The following is a 12,231-nucleotide window of genomic DNA, read 5'->3' on the forward strand; positions in this document are numbered from 1 at the left end:
TTCCAGGTCGCCCATACAGATGCAGGGTCCTAAGGCCCTCTGCTGCTTTCCCAGGCATAAACAGAGATCTGGATCCAAAGTGGAGCAGTCAGAACTAGAACTGGTACCTACAGAATTCTGGTGCTGCAGGTGGAGGAAAAGTTTGTTGAGTCACTGACTCAGCCCCTCAACTTTATTATCTTAAAAATGCTTTTATGATTTATCTGAAAGGCAGCATCAGAGAGAGAGAGAGAGAGAGAGAGAGAATCTTTCAGCTGCTGGTTCACTCTGCAAACGGGCACAATCACAATGTTGGCACTGAACAAAGTTGAGGCCAGGAACCATGAATTTCTTCCAAATCTCCCTTGTGAGTGCAGAGTTCCAATCACTTAAGCCATCCTTCACTGCTTTTCCAGGCACATTAACAGGGAACTGGATTGGAAGTAGAGAATACAGGACATGAACCGATGCCCATTTGGCATATCGGCCTTGGAGGTGGAAACTGAAACCTGCTGTTCCTTGACCTTGGCCCCCATATCTTGATATATTTTTATTCCGGTTAGTATAAGCAAAATTGTGCCCCTATCAAACTCAGATTTTGAATCTCTAATCCCCAATGTGACTAACTTTGGAGATGGAGAATTTTTTAACTGAAAGAACAGGGTGTTAATTTGATAGACTTGGTGTCCTCCTAAGAGGAAGAAAGAATTCCTTGGGACACTTCCCTCAAGGTACAGTCATGGGAGCGTGTAAGGACCTAGCCCAAAGGTGGACATCTGTACGTCAGAAGAGCTCCCTCATCCTGGTTGCAAATGTCCATGCTCCAGAAATGTGAGAAAATGCATTTCTGATGTTGTTTGCTGCATCAGCTCCAGCCACTAAGACACCCGGTATTGACACTGCATGATTGCCAGTGGCTCTGGTCCTACTCTCACATCATGTGCAGATGACGCTGAAGATACCAGTTGTAAAAGCTATAATCCAGGATAACCGATAAAGCAAAGTCCTTAATCAATAGAGTATTGGAAATTAGATGAAACTAGAAGCTCTCATTGAAAAACTGACATCAAGAAAGTCAGCATAAACTTTAGAGGATTGGTGGATCCTCTGGAGAAAGCCATGAACTCCCCATGATGCCTTGGACTCTGGCTCGTTCTAGCAAAAACCAGCTGAGTTGAGACCAGGAGCTTTGGAGAGGAATTGGGGCTGGGTGGGTGATAAACAGGAAGCGAGGCAGAAAGGAGACAATTGAGATGAAGGAAGTTGTTGGGCCCAACTGTTCTGACTCAGCGCTTCCGCGGAGTGTTGAGGGGAGTAAGGGCATGAATGGGAAGGGTTGAAAAGGTTAAGATCTTCTCTAATTAGAAAAAGGGTCAGGATGCAAACAGGAATGAGTAAAAGAATCCAGTGTCTTAAGGACAGCCAGTTAAGGTAGGATTACTTGACTACTGGAAACCCCATCAGCCTGATGGGTGATTTTCTTCCTGTTAGTGAGGTGCTTTCCCCAACAGCAGCTGTGGTGGGTGGTGGGGTCAGGGGGAGGGCATGCATGGGAAGTTTGGAGTCAGCTAGGAAAAGTTCAAGGGTAGATGTATTGGCTTTAAGCTTGGGTTTACCTAAAGTGGAGGCCTACCTGCAAATATTGCATAATGAAGGAAAGGAGAGAGGGAGAGACAAAGGGAAAGGGAGACCAGAGAGAAAGGAAGGAAGGAAGAAGGGAAGAAAAAGAGGAAAGGAGGGAAGGAGGGAAAAATTATTTTAGCCTTTGAGGTGTTAGATACCTTTGACTGCCCTGGGGCATTGAATTTCTTCATCTGAATGGATGAAAGTTAACACCCTCTTAGTAGGAAATTAGAAAAAGTGTTCTTTTGTTTGTCCTAGGATTGTAACTAAGCCGCTAGGCAGGAAGTTACTAGGAGCTCTGGGTCCTGCTCTTGGCTGGGGGTGGGGTGCAAGAGAGGTCCAGGGCTTCCCCAAGCCTTTGTCTTCTGTGCAAGGCTCGCTAAGGTTTCCCTGGCTGAAATGGTGGACTGAAAAGACAGCTTCTTCTAGCCTAGGCTCGTGGCATGAAGCTGCCTTCATCCCTGGAGCTGCTCTTAGCTTGCTGTTGGGATTAGACAATTGTTATTTTCTAACTTGCCCACCTTAGTGACTAACGGAAGGGGGGGAGTCTCCTGCACAGAAAGCTGCCAGCTAAGCTAATGATCATGTTACCAACAATAGGCATGTGAAACACAATCAGGATTGTGACTGACATGCCCGGGGACGACAGCAAAATGCTGCATTCTGCAGGAAGTTCTTTTTCTCCCCTTTGAAAAATTACACAGGTGACACACCTGTCCTTTTGGAGTAACTATCAAACACTGGTGAACAATGAAAATTGGCTCAGTTGTCATGTTGGAGAGTGCAGATATTACCTGCACTCTCCTGTGGTTCCAGCAAGCTAGCTTGGTGGAGCGGGGACCGAGCAGAATGCATTGCTATTGATCCAGTACCATAGAACGATGGTTCTCCAGATAATCAATAGTGAAAACTTCAAAGATATTTGTGATAACCTCCCAGCTGTTCTCCAACATGATGGAAGACGTGAACGAGCTTTTAAACTGGCGTGAGCTTTGCCCTGTGCGCTGCCTCAAGAGAAAACTTGATAACAAAGAGTGAGAGATAGAAATGGATCCACTTGACTGCTGACATCTGATGCTACTATGGAAAATGAAAATCAAAGTGATGATTCTTCATCTGGCAACAGTGTATTTAAAACTCAGTGTGTCCCTCCTTCACCTAAATTGAGGCCAAGAAATCCCAACAGAAAAGTACATTCATCTACAATTGTTGAGTCAACTGATTCATCCAGTGACCCACCTCCAGAGCCAATAGGGAGACCATTGATGTTAAAAGCACTTACTGAAAAATTTTAGAAAAAGAAATGTAAAGGGAGAAAAAAGAAACGCAAGGCAACAGGCAGACCAAAAGAATGGAAAAACACTAGAACACAAGCAGGTAAGAAATAATTTAAAGACAAAGGACCTAGATTTTCATTTTTAGAATCAGAGAATGGAAGTCAACCCTCACCCTGGAGGAAAATCTTACCCTTTGAGCAAGCGGTTGCAAAAGGATTTTAAATTACATTGAAAAATTGAAGTATGAACACCACCTTAAAGAAACTCTGAAACAAATGGATGTTGGTGAAGATTTAGAAAAAGAATATCTTGATAGTCATATTTGGATGCTGATGGATCTATTTCTCCCACTGAAGAATCAGTATCAGAGGATAATGCAGCAGCATGCCCTGACCAAGAGGCATGTGGTACCAAATTGGTGGACAGTAATTGTTTCATTGTCAATTCCGAATTCCCAAAGCAGAGAAAGGTGAATTTAGAACTGGAGGACAGTGTGAAAGAAGTTGTTTTGTCTCAAAAGAGAGCCTCACAAGTCAAAACTACTGGACATAAGGCAGTGGCTCCTGAAAAGGAGACGGGAACAGGACTGTTGAAGGTAAAACACACACACACACACACACACACACACACACACACACACACAAAACCTGAGCCAGTTTACTGGTGAAGAAATCCTTAAACCCAGAAATCATCTGAGAAGGAACTGTGAAAAGGACTTGTTAAACCTTCAACTGGAGAAAAACTGAGCGATGTCATGACATACATAAAAGATCCTGCTCTTTTTGTCAGTAATAATAATAATAATAATCTAACCTGAGATGCTATTGAATTACATGCAACCAAACATACAGTGTAGCATTTTTGAAGAGTGCATTTTTGACTGTGGTTCACTCCTAGGCCAACCACTGGCTGGCTCACGGCTTCTTCTCTAAGGTAACCACAGCTGGGACAGCTAAGGCGAGCAGGATCCAGAGTAGGTGAGTAATCCTCCAGGAGGCTAGCTCAGGCCTTTTCTCATGGCTGGCAGGTGGAGCAAGGACCAATCAGAAGTATACAGGCACTTTTACAAGCCTCTGCTTGTGTCGCATTTGCTTGCAACCAATGCAAACCATATATGGAATGCACAGAGTAGACCTATAGGATGAAAGATTTCAGGGCTGTCATTTTGGTGTAGTTTTTTAAGCCACCAACTGTGATAAGTAAATAAAATAAACATTCCTAAATCTGGAACTAGTAGGTCAAAGATGTTTTTGAAGACTCTGAAGATAAATTACCAAATTGCTCAAATTGCTGCCATGTTCTCATTATCAGTAAAATGAGAACAAGATTTCTCTGTCTTCATGACATATAGCAACCTATGGACACTGTAAGACTTGAAGCTTACATTGTATGACATTCTCCAAAGCTTCAAAGATACAAACCGGGGGAGGGGGGGAAGGGATGTGTTATCTTGAAGTCCCAGGAGAGTCAGCTAGTGTGGTTCTTAGGCAATGTGTGCCCCATCTCCTCTTAAAGATGGGAGGGGCGGGACTTTGGGGCAGTGTCAAGGGTCAGAGAAGCGGATCGTATATTCTGGTTTTCATGGAAACACTTTATGCTGATGTTCTGACTTGTTAAAAGTGACCCCTGGGCCTGACACAGTAGCCTAGTAGCTAAAGTGCTCACCTTGCATGCGCTGGGATTCCATAAGTTCATGTCCCAGAAGTCCCACTTCCCATCCAGCTCCCTGCTTGTGGCCTGGGAAAGAAATTGGGGACGGTCCAAAGCCTTGGGACCCTGCACCTGTGTGGGAGTCTCAGAAGAAGCTCCTGGCTCCTGGCTTCGAATCAGCTCAGCTCTGGTTGCTGTGGCCACCTGGGGAGTGAATCAGTGGATATAAGATTTCCCTCTGTCTCTCCTTTTCTCTGTATATCTGGCTGTCCAGTAAAAAATAAATAATTTTTTTAAAAAAGATGACCCCTTTCACTCCTGAAAGTTTTTTTTTTGGGGGGGGGCACTAGGCTATATGCTTCCCCCATTATTGTCACCCTAATTTTGATACCAATTCCTTCACTCATACAGCTCATGGTCCTTCTAATTTAGTTTTGCACATTTATGAGGTTTTAGATAGCATGCTAGAACACTGAAGAGCCAGCAGGGAGCAAAATCAGACAGTTATTACCCTATGATGCCTCCCGCCTAGTAGGAGAGAGCCGCCAGTGAAATAATAACACACAAATCATTGTGAAGTTTCGGGAGTGGGGGATGCTATGAAGTCCCTGGTGCTAAGGGATTTATATAGTGTGGCTCTTTGATCTTCTCACAAAGGCCCAGAAAGAATTTAAGAACGTGTGCTTCAGTTAAGAGAGGAAGGATGAGCTGGGGTTACCAAGGCCCCGTCATTTCTGAAACAGAGAAAAGCATGTGCAAAACTATGATGGTGGAAGCAGGTGCAGAGAAATGGGAAGGAAGACTCTGGTAGCTGCAGTGGAGAGAGCCAGGGGGACATGGAGTGAGATGGGAATGGAGAGGCACCAGGTACCAGACAATGGGAAGCCTTCCCAGAACCCCTTCCAACTTTGTCTCTGTTTAGAATCCTCAATTTGTTCATGAATCCATGTACCACTTACAATAACCTTCCGCTTCAGGGCACTGCCAGTTCAAGGCAGTAGTCTTTCTTCCAGTGACTGGTTTCCTTATTAGTATGTGTCCCAGTGCTAGCAAATAGAAAATGAGGGAAAGTTTCCTAACGGGTTACCTAGCAAGTTTCCCTACTCCTAAACATGAGTCATGAGAAAAGATGGTCTCTAATTGTCCTCTGAATGTTGTCAAAGCTGAATGTGGACCTCGAACTGCAGTCACTGTCATCTTCTGTAAAGATGAAGCCAGCACCAATGACACAGCAGATTCAGGGAGAATTTTTTCTTGTGGAATCCACCTGTCCCAAGGATTTTAGGACTTCCTGTTATGTGCAATACAAAAGCTTTCTGTTATTCAGAGAAGATGAGTGTGATTTTCTGTTACATGCAGACAAAACCCTGTCTCAATAGTGAATAGACCATACCGCCTACTTATGCTGTACACTATGTTAAACTAGCCTAGATGTTTCACTTATTGTGAAATTAGTGAAGTCAGAAAGTTTTAAGCAGTCAACATTATCCACTCACAAAAGATTGGCCTGACTGCAGTGTGGAGAGTAGATTCCACAGGGTAGAAGGGTGGGTGTGGGGAGAACATAGAGTGTCTGCCTTGGATCCCACACTTGAGGTTAGGGACTATAGAGGGACCATTACTAGGTGAAGATCACCACTGTTTGGTGCTATCTTTGAGAGTATGCCACGGGGCCAACAAGGAATGCTGGTACAGAGCAGTCTTCTCTTAAGAATCAGTATCGTGGATGAATTCTGCACTGCCTTCGACTTTCCTTGGTCCCAGCTCTTCTAGGAATAGCCCTAGAGGGTGACCCCTGGTAGAAGGTGTTGATGATGAAAGAGGGAAGAGTGGGCAGAAATATTCTCAAAGTAGTATATTTTAGTAATGCAATGAAGAGATGCAACTTGTAAGGGCTATATGAAGCATAGATTTTTCAAGTTACTGTGCAAGCGGAAGAAATGGTGGTATCGTTAGATGTGATTAAGAGTGCTGAAAAAGAACCTAATGGGGGATAGTGTTGATTCTGATTTTAGTTGGATGATCCTTTGGTACATACAAAGGGAGATTTTGAGAAAGTAAAGTAGGATGTTCAGAGCAGAGCAAAGGTTTGGGTTAGAGTTTTTAACTTTTGTTTTTTTAAGATTTATTTATTTTTATTGCAAAGTCAGATATACAGAGAGGAGGAGAGACGGAGAGGAATCCAAAGCCAGAAGCCAGGAACTTCTTTCCAGGTCTCCCACACGGGTGCAGGGTCCCAAAGCTTTGGGCCGTCCTCGACTGCTTTCCCAGGCCACAAGCAGGGAGCTGAATGGGAAGTGGAGCTGCTGGGATTAGAACTGCCGCCCATATGGGATCCTGGCGTGTTCAAGGCGAGGACTTTAGCCATTAGGCCACCGTGCCGGGCCCAGTTTTCAACATTTTCATCATATGCATTTGGGGAATTAATTGAAATTGTAGGCCTGAATCACAAGGCTTGTGAGAGAAGACCACAGTGCAGGGCTGGAGGTCTGAGTAGAGGATGAGAAGGTCCGCAGAGATCACTAAGACGGGGAAAGGGAAGCAGAAAGGTGGTACACTGTGGGCACAAGCAACAGAGTGCTTCAGAAGGGAGGTCATTCACAAAGACACTGACACTTTGACCAAAACCAGGAGTGTAATAACTGGTCTCCAAATATACTTGCCAACCCCACCAAGAATTCCCTGGTACCTCCTAAAATCCACACCTTTGTGTACCCACTGAGTGGGAGCTGGCCCTGGTCAACCAATGGACTGAAGAGGAGGGGCACTCTGTGACTTTCCTTCTGTTCATTCTCTTTTCCGCTTTCTTCATTTCAATATTTATTTATTTATTTATTATTTGAACGATAGGGTTACAGAGAGAGAGAGCTCTTTCATTTACCGACTTTCACTTCAGATGGCCACAATAGCCAGAACTGAGCCAGCCTGAAGCCAAGTACCTGGCTTTACCCACGTGGGTATTAAAGAATCAAGAACTTGGGCCATCGTCTGTTGCGTTACCCAGGCTGTTAGCATAGAGCTGGATCAGAAGTAGAGCAGGGGCTGGCACCGTGGTATATCAGGTTAAGCCATAGCCTTCGATGCTGATACCCCATCTTGGTACCTGCTCCACTTCCAGTTCTGGTCCTTGCAAATGGCTCAAGAAAACTAATGGAAAATGGCCACGCTATCTGAGCCCCTGCAACCTACTTGGTAGACGCAGTAAAATTTCCAAGCTCCTGACTTTCACCTGGCCAAGTACTGGCTATTGAAGTCATCTGGTGAGATCTCTCTTTCTTTCTCTCCTCTCTGTAACTCTGATTTTCAAAATAAATAAATAAATAAATATTTCCAAAAAAGCAAGGAAACTATTGTAGGATAAAAATGACTGGGGAGTTACAGTAATGAAACGCAATGTGAAGATTTAGGATTCTGACAACAACAGTCCAACTATAAAAAGACATCCTTGAGACAACCAGGAAAATGAAATATGGAGTGCATATTAAATGACACTAAGAAATCACTGTTAATGAGTTTTGTTGTCATAGCATCATGGATGTTCTATTTTTAAAATATGTCCTTATGTAGAGATATATGAGATTCTTTTTAAAGTGTAATGGGAAAATGCTGATGATTGTTGAAACTGGTGATAGGTAAGTGGGAGTTTGTTCCATGACTATTTATCTTCTGAATTTATTTGAAAATTTACATAATAAAAGTCTTAAGAACTGTATCAAAACATATTCTTTGTTTTATGAAGGATTTTTAGATAGCACTCAGTTTAACATCCAATTGTATGTGGTAGCTGAATACAGATTGTATCCTCACTGATGCGATGACTTTCCTCCCACGATATTGAAGAGAATCCTCATAGCTACTTGCTACTGTAATGATACCCTGCAAAGGGGAAAAGAGGGTGTTAAAAGATGGTGTTCAGTTTAGAGGCAGTGACTGAATGCATAGCCAGAGGAGGCTGGTGACAGTGTAAGGCTCTAAGAAGGAGGTTATGAGATCCAGCATCAAGGTGGGACCCATGTAGACAGGTGTGTTTGTGCTGATGAATTTGCCTCCTGCTGTAATAATGAAATGTCTGGACCTAGTAACTATAGTGAAAAGGGGTTGATGAAACCCACGGCTTTGGAGCCAAGGGAGCAAGGAAGTGCCATTAGTGCTTTCCTTGTGAGGACAGCTGGAAAACACAGAGCAGGTTTCCACAAGAACTGTATTGATCCTTTCAAAGAACACGCCTCCAATGACCCAGGAACCGCCCTTGGGGTCCACCTCTTGGTGTTGCCATGCTGAGGCCACACCTGCACACATAAAACATTGGGAAATATTCTTCAACCATAGCCAAGCCAGTGTAGTTGATATTTAGGGAAAGGGGAGAAAATCTCATTTGGCAGCACTAACCCATTGAGGGGTTATGAATGAGTTCCAGTGCTAGGTTGGTGGACTGGTAATCAGGAGATTGTAGTTTGAAGAGATTTCACCAAGTTACTGGGTGTGTGGGGAGTGAGTCTAATGAGGAAACATGGTAGAAGTGAGTGGAAATCAAGATTATTAGCAAGAGTGTCGTTGAAGCAATGGAACAGGAACCTCAAGCTGGAGAAGTTAAGAACCACAGAAAGACAAGGCCAATGGGCTGGGAGGAAAAACAAGCCTTGCAAACCAGGGGTGAATTGAGAAATGGGCCTATCTTTATAGAGATTCGGGTGAAGTTAGTGAGATGACCAGGATTCCGCCTGTCTGACAAAGAGCTCAGGTGATTCGGATGCAAGATGCAGGTGACCTGCTGTCATGCTGTGAAAGGTGTAGCCTAGTACTTAGGAAGGGAGTGAGGGAGGATGGGGACTGAAGGCCTGTCTGGTTGAATGGGATTACAATACATAACACAAATATTTTTCTTGTTTCTGGTGTCTTTGTCACTTCCCTGGCCTGAGAGATTGCCATCAGAGGATGCTGTGTGTCCTGTGGGACTCCCACCTCTGGGCTCTAAGTGGAGCTCCACCCCAAAGGTAGGAGGACTTCTCATTCAAGGACTGTTGTTACCAGTGTGTGTGTATGTGTGTGTGTGTTGGGGGGGAGATGTTGTTTGTTGTTTGTTTTGCAATTTTGGATTCTGGAAACAAAAATGAGCTCTCAAAATGAACCAACCACCCAATCAACACTGTTGCGGTTGGCACATTTGAGCTAATTGTTTTCTTTTCATTTAGACTTATTTCCCACTGAGTGTGAGGTAGCACTTTCAAGTAAATCTTTGGTAATTCCCAGGCATAAAGCAATTGCCTTCATTTCCCAGCGGGACATACTAAAGTGGGCTCATTTGCAGGGAGAACAGGAATAGCAGTTTTTATAGCTTAAGGCCTGGAAGAAAACTGCATATTTTTTCCCTGACAATCATAATCCACTCATGCTTTAAAAATGTGTTTCAAAATCAAAAGGACTCGGAGCTTCTGGGACGTGCTAGAAGGATCTGTTAAGACATAACATGTTTGTCGGTTTATCTGTAATTTGATAAATGCACTCCTTATCTCTTCTCTCTTGCAACTTGCACAACCACTGACCCTGTGAGATGCCCGGATGTAATAGGTTAAGCCTAGCTTGAATTAGTAGAAATAACAGAAGTCCACAGAGGCTTGTCTTTAAAAAAAAATTTTTTTTTCCTGGTCTCTACGGTGACTCTCTGATATGAATTTGCAGTGGCAGAAAAACAGGAAAGATAGGCGGCTTGGGTGCTCCAGGAGGGGAGCATGCCCTGGGAAAGGCTCTGGAGCCAATGGCCATGTGGCCACTGTCCAGACAGAGCAAAGTGAGGCCAGCTGGCTGGCAGTGGGGTTGGGGGATTGGGAGGTGGCGCTCGATTAAGGACGTTAAGCAGAAGGGTCTTGAGTGGTGCCAGGAGAAATCCCAAGCCACTTAAGTCTGACAGGCAAATTGATATTCTAAGATTTATCAGGCAGGGAGGTGCAGGATGAGGTGGAGCTGGGGTTGGGGAGTGTGGCGGGGAGAGGGGAGACGTTAACAGAGGGAAAGAGAATGAAGCCAGCAGAGCAAACAGCCACTGTGCCCCTTGCTGCTGCAGCACCTTCAACCTATTCCTTCAGGATGAGGAGTCAGCCTCTGGCTTTCTGTCCCTCTGACCTAGAGCCCTGCTTTCCTTCTTGGCGTCTTCCCTCCTTTGCTTCTCCATCTAGCAAGTTTTCTACCCTCCTGGACTCTGCCTTCCTTCCCAGGGCTCTTGTCTTGTCATTAGGAATCTTACAAGCCTCACATAAATGCTCTAGTCCTGCCCCTGGGTCACATTCTTTTTGCTCCTGCCTGTGATGAAAATGCCCTCTAGTCTGCTCCTCCTCTTTAAAATCATTCTTTGCTTCCAGATCCCTTCATTCCCAAAGCTCTTACTGCTATCGAGGTCTCCTCTAGTTGTTTTGAACAAAGCAAGAAGGAAAGGGAAGAAAAGGAGAATGGAGTGAAAGGGAGGGAAGAATAACTTTCCATCTGTTGGTTCCTGCTTGAAATGCCTGCAATAGCTGGGGCTGGGTTGGGCCAGGTTGAAGCTTGGACTTGGGAACTGTATCTGGATTTTCCACGTGGATGAAAGGGACCCAAGCCCTTGAGCCATCACCTGCTACCTCCCAAGGTGTGTATTCACAGGAAGCCAAAACCGGGAGCAGCACCGGTAACTAAGTCCAGCAACTCCAATGTAAGCCACAGGCTTAACCCCTAGGTCCAACTCAGGCTTCTCCCCCGGGTGCTTCTGAAGTGCTGTGGGGTCGCTCCCTAGTGTTGATCATATCATTGCTACTGGCTGCATTCCTTCCATGACATGGGAGTATACCAGTATACATCAAAGGGAGAGGTGTCTCCTCACCCAGCCCCTCCCGACACATAAACGTGACTTGGATAAGAGTCATCAAATGAAAATGATAATTTTAGAGGCACCAGAGTGGTGTTGAAGGAGAGATATCAAACTCATTTTACAGATTAAAAAACTGAGGCTCTGAGAATGATTTAATCAGTTGTCTGCAGCTTCCAGCTTCCTTCCAGAATCTTCTGGCAACTTTTTTCTGTTCCTTAGAGCCATGTAATAGCGGTCTTTGAGGAAAAAGTCTATATGATGGTTTTAATTCTGGCAGGTGCTTCAGTAAGCTTCTGGCAGGGCCATTGAGGGCATGAATGTGACAGTGGGTGAACTAATAGTTCAAAGCCTTCAAGGGATTTCAAGGGCTGCCTTTGTGGTCTTGCAGAGTGAGCCATGCCCTGAAATGCCAGCATCCTATATGAGCTCCAGTTTGAGTCCTGGCTGTTTCACTTCCGATCTAACTCCCTGATAATGGGTCTGGAAAGCAGAGGAATATGGCTTAAGTGTTTGGGCCTAATGTGGGAAATGTGAATGGAGTCTTTGCCTAGCTAGTCGCAGCCATCGGGGGAGTGAATCAATGGATGGAAAACTTCTTGTCTCTCTTCCTCTCTTTCTCCTTGTCTCTCTTTAACTCTGCATTTCAAATAAATGAGTATGTATTTAACTAAGAAAGGGCTTTCACAGTGGAAGTAGAATTCTCTTCGGCTATGGAGGATGGGTAGGAGTTCAAAGGGGCCGTTTTCAGACATAATTTGAACACTTATTTCAGTGAAGCGATGGTTCCAAGCACAAGCTGTCCCTGTTGCTGAAAGCAGAAGGATCTGCCTGCGTGTGTTTGCTGCTGGTTTTTCCCTTCCCTTC

The 12,231-nt window shown here is 44.6% G+C and overlaps 1 pseudogene; it reads left to right on the forward strand.

Moving 5' to 3' along the window:
• Positions 1–2,644: 2,644 nt before the first annotated feature.
• Positions 2,645–12,231, forward strand: part of LOC118757692 (TATA box-binding protein-associated factor RNA polymerase I subunit D-like) — a 60,502-nt pseudogene continuing 50,915 nt past the window's right edge.

The sequence above is a fragment of the Ochotona princeps genome, chromosome 4 (assembly GCF_030435755.1).
Source record: "Ochotona princeps isolate mOchPri1 chromosome 4, mOchPri1.hap1, whole genome shotgun sequence".
Classification (NCBI taxonomy): Eukaryota; Metazoa; Chordata; class Mammalia; order Lagomorpha; family Ochotonidae; genus Ochotona; species Ochotona princeps.